Below are 4,482 nucleotides of genomic sequence, written 5' to 3' on the forward strand. Positions count from 1 at the left end.
TTAGATGTGGTTTTGTGTTTTAATTAGTGTTTGTGCAATGTAAGACCTTTGGGATAGCTTACGGTAATAGTTGATTTGATCTTGCTGAAAAAATAGAAATTTATATGCTCAGTCCCAGAATTTTTAAAAATCACAGGAGCATCCAAAAATTCCGAATTGTTTACAGTAGATTGATATACAAATTGCTTAGGTTGTCTTAATTTTTAGGATTTTTGGAGTTACAGAAGTATGAGAACTATTCAGATTGCAACATACTGTTCTGTTTTTGACAGATTCTGTTTTTCGCGTGTTGTTTGCTTATTTTGATGCATCTATGGCTAGTATCGGGGGGTATGAACCATGGAAAAGTTGGAATACAGTAGATATACACCAATATAAATAAAGAATGAGTTCACGACAGTACCAGAAGTGGTGATTTATTTTCTTATACTAACGGAGCTTATAAGATTTTCTGTTGAGTTTTGTGTTGTGAAGTTTTAAAGTTTTGGGTAAGGATTTGATGGACTATGGAATAAGGAGTGGCAAGATCCTAAGCTTGGGGATTCCCAAGGCACCCCAAGGTAATATTCAAGGATACCAAGAGCCTAAGCTTGGGGATGCCCCAGAAGGCATCCCCTCTTTTGTCTTCGTCTATCGGTAACTTTACTTGAGGCTATATTTTTATTCACCACATGATATGTGTTTTGCTTGGAGCGTCTTGTATGATTTGAGTCTTTGCTTTTTAGTTTGCCACAATCATCCTTGCTGTATACACCTTTTGAGAGAGACACGCATTAATCGTGATTTATTAGAATACTCTTTTTGCTTCACTTATATCTTTTGAGCTAGGCAAATTTGCTCTAGTGCTTCACTTATATCTTTTGAGCTAGGCAAATTTGCTCTAGTGCTTCACTTATATCTTTTTAGAGGACGGCGGTGGTTTTATTTTATAGAAACTGATGAACTCCCGTGCTTCACTTATATTATTTTGAGAGTCATTAAAAACAGCATGGTAATTTGCTTTGGTTATAAAATTAGTCCTAATATGATAGACATCCAAAAGGGATATAATAAAAACATCCATATAAAGTGCATTGAATACTATGAGAAGTTTGATTCCTTATGATTGTTTTGAGATATGAAGATGGTGATATTAGAGTCATGCTACTAAGTAGTTGTGAATTTGACAAATACTTGTGTTAAGGTTTGTGAGTCCCGTAGCATGCACGTATGGTAAACCGTTATGTAACGAAGTTGGAGCATGAGATATTTTTTGAATGTCTTCCTTATGAGTGGCGGTCGGGGATGAGCGATGGTCTTTTCCTACCAATCTATCCCCCTAGGAGCATGCACGTAGTACTTTGCTTCGATGACTAATAGATTTTTGCAGTAAGTATGTGAGTTCTTTATGACTAATGTTGAGTCCATGGATTATACGCACTCTCACCTTTCCGCCATTGCTAGCCTCTCTAGTACCGCGCAACTTTCGTCGGTACCATACACCCACCTTATACCCTATTATGGCATTTCCATAGCCATTCCGAGATATATCGCCATGCAACTTTCCACCGTTCCGTTTATTATGACATGCATCATCATTGTCATATTGCTTTGCATGATCATGTAGTTGACATCGTATTTGTGGCAAAGTCACCGTTCATCATTTTTTATACATGTCGCTCTTGATTCATTGCACATCCCGGTACACCGCCGGAGGTATTCACATAGAGTCATATTTTATTCTAGTATCGAGTTGTAATTTTTGAGTTGTATGTCAATAAAAGTGTGATGATCTTCATTATTAGAGAATTGTCCCATGTGAGGAAATAAAAAAAGAGAGAAAAGGCCCCAAAAAAAAACAAAAGGCCCAAAAAAGGAGAGAAAAAGAGAGGAGGGACAATGTTACTATCCTTTTGCCACACTTGTGCTTCAAAGTAGCACCATGATCTTCATGATAGAGAGTCTCCTATGTTGTCACTTTCATATACTAGTGGGAATTTTTTCATTATAGAACTTGGCTTGTATATTCCAACGATGGGCTTCCTCAAAATTCCCTAGGTCTTCATGAGAAAACAAGTTGGTTGCACACCCACTTAGTTTTCTTTTTGAGCTTTCATAAACTTTTAGATCCAGTGCATTCGTTGCATGGCAATCCCTACTCACTCACATTGATGTCTATTGATGGGGATCTCCATAGCCCGTTGATACGCCTAGTTGATGTGAGACTATCTCCTTCGTTTTTTCTTCTCCACAACCACCTTCTATTCCACCTATAGTGCTATGTCCATGGCTCACGCTCATGTATTGCGTGAAAGTTGAAAAAGTTTAATAACATCAAAAGTATGAAACAATTGCTTGGCTTATCATCGGGGTTGTCCATGATTTGAATATTTTGTGTGATGAAGATGGAACATAGCCAGACTATATGATTTTGTAGGGATAAGCTTTCTTTAGCCATGTTATTTTGAGAAGACATAATTATTTTGTTAGTATGCTTGAAGTATTATTGTTTTTATGTCAATATTAAACTTTTGTTTTGAATCTTACGGATCTGAACATTCATGCCACAATAAAGAGAATTACATGGATCAATATGTTAGGTAGCATTCCACATCAAAAATTATGTTTTTATCATTTACCTACTCGAGGACGAGCAGGAATTAAGCTTGGGGATGCTTGATACGTCTCCAACGTATCTGTAATTCTTGATTGTTCCATGCTATTATATTATCTGTTTTGGATGTTTTATATGCACTAATATGCTATTTAATATTATTTTTGGGACTAACCTATTAACCTAGAGCCCAGTGCCAGTTCATGTTTTTTTTCTTTTTTAGGGTTCCGCAAAAAAGGAATACCAAACGGAGTCCAAACGGAATGAAACTTTCGCGATGATTTTTCTGGACCAGAAGACATCCATAGGGCTTGGAGTGCATGCCAGGAAAGCCAGGAGGCAGCCACAAGGTCGGGCGGCGCGCCCAGGGGGGTAGGGTGCGCTACCCCATCCTTGTGGGGCCCTCGTCACTCCACCGACCTATTTCTTCCGCCTATATATTCTCAAATATCCCAAAACCTTCCAGGAGAGCCACGAAACCACATTTCCACCACCGCAACCTTCTGTACCCGTGATATCCCATCTAGGGTCCTTTTCCGGTGTTCTGCCGGAGGGGGATTCGATCACGGAGGGCTTTTACATCAACACCATTGCCTCTCCGATGAAGCGTGAATAGTTTACCACAGACCTACGGGTCCATAGCTAGTAGCTAGATGGCTTCTTCTCTCTCTTTGATTCTCAATACCATGTTCTCCTCGATGTTCTTAGAGATCTATTCGATGTAATACTTTTTTGCGGTGTGTTTGCCGAGATCCGATGAATTATGGATTTATGATCAGCTTATCTATCAATATTATTTGAATCTCCTCTGAATTCTTATATGCATGATTTGATATCTTTGCAAGTCTCTTCGAACTATCGATTTGGTTTGGCCAACTAGATTGGTTTTTCCTGCAATGGGAGAAGTGCTTAGCTTTGGGTTCAATCTTGCGGTGCTCGATCCTAGTGACAGAAGGGGAACCGACACGTATTATATTGTTGCCATCGAGGATAACAAGATGGGGTTTTCATCATATTCCTTGATTTTATCCCGCTACATCATGTCATCTTACTTAATGTGTTACTCTATTCTTAGATATCGTCATAGTAGTAGATGCAGGCAGGAGTCGGTCTACTTGATAAAGACATGATGCCTATATTCATGATCATTGCCTTAGATATCGCCATAACTTTGCACTTTTCTATCAATTACTCTGTAGTAATTTGTTCACTCACCGTAATATTTTCTATCTTGAGAGAGGCCTCTAGCGAAACCTATGGCCCCCGGGTCTACTTTCCATTATATAAGTTTCCGTTCTACAATTTTAGTTTCCTATTTACTTTCTTTGCAATCTTTTACTTTCCGTTCCATAAATCAAAAATACCAAAAATATTACTTTACCGTTTATCCATCTATATCAGATCTCATTCTGCAAATAACCATGAAGGGATTGACAACCCCTTTGTCGCGTTGGGTGCAAGTTGGTGTTTGTTTGTGCAGGTATTCGGTGGCTTGCGTGTTGTCTCCTACTGGATTGATACCTTGGTTCTCAAAAGCTGAGGGAAATACTTACTCTACTTTGCTGCATCACCCTTTCCTCTTCAAGGCAAAAAACAACGCGAGCTCAAGAGGTAGCAATAACCGTCTCGCATTAAACAAGATCCAGATATAATGTTCATGCTCAACGCTGGCACCAAATAACAATTATTCGGGTCTAAAACTAATCCCGAAGGTAGATGTAAAGGTAGCGTGCCGACGGCGATCACATCGACCTTGGAACCATTCCCGACGTGCATCGTCACCTCGTCCTTAGCCAATCTTTGTTTAATCCGTAGCCCCTGTTTCGAGTTACAAATATGAGCAACCGAACCAGTATCAAATACCCAGGCGCTACTACGAGCATTAGTAA

The sequence above is a fragment of the Triticum aestivum genome, chromosome 5D (genome assembly GCF_018294505.1).
Source record: "Triticum aestivum cultivar Chinese Spring chromosome 5D, IWGSC CS RefSeq v2.1, whole genome shotgun sequence".
In the NCBI taxonomy this organism is placed as follows: domain Eukaryota; kingdom Viridiplantae; phylum Streptophyta; class Magnoliopsida; order Poales; family Poaceae; genus Triticum; species Triticum aestivum.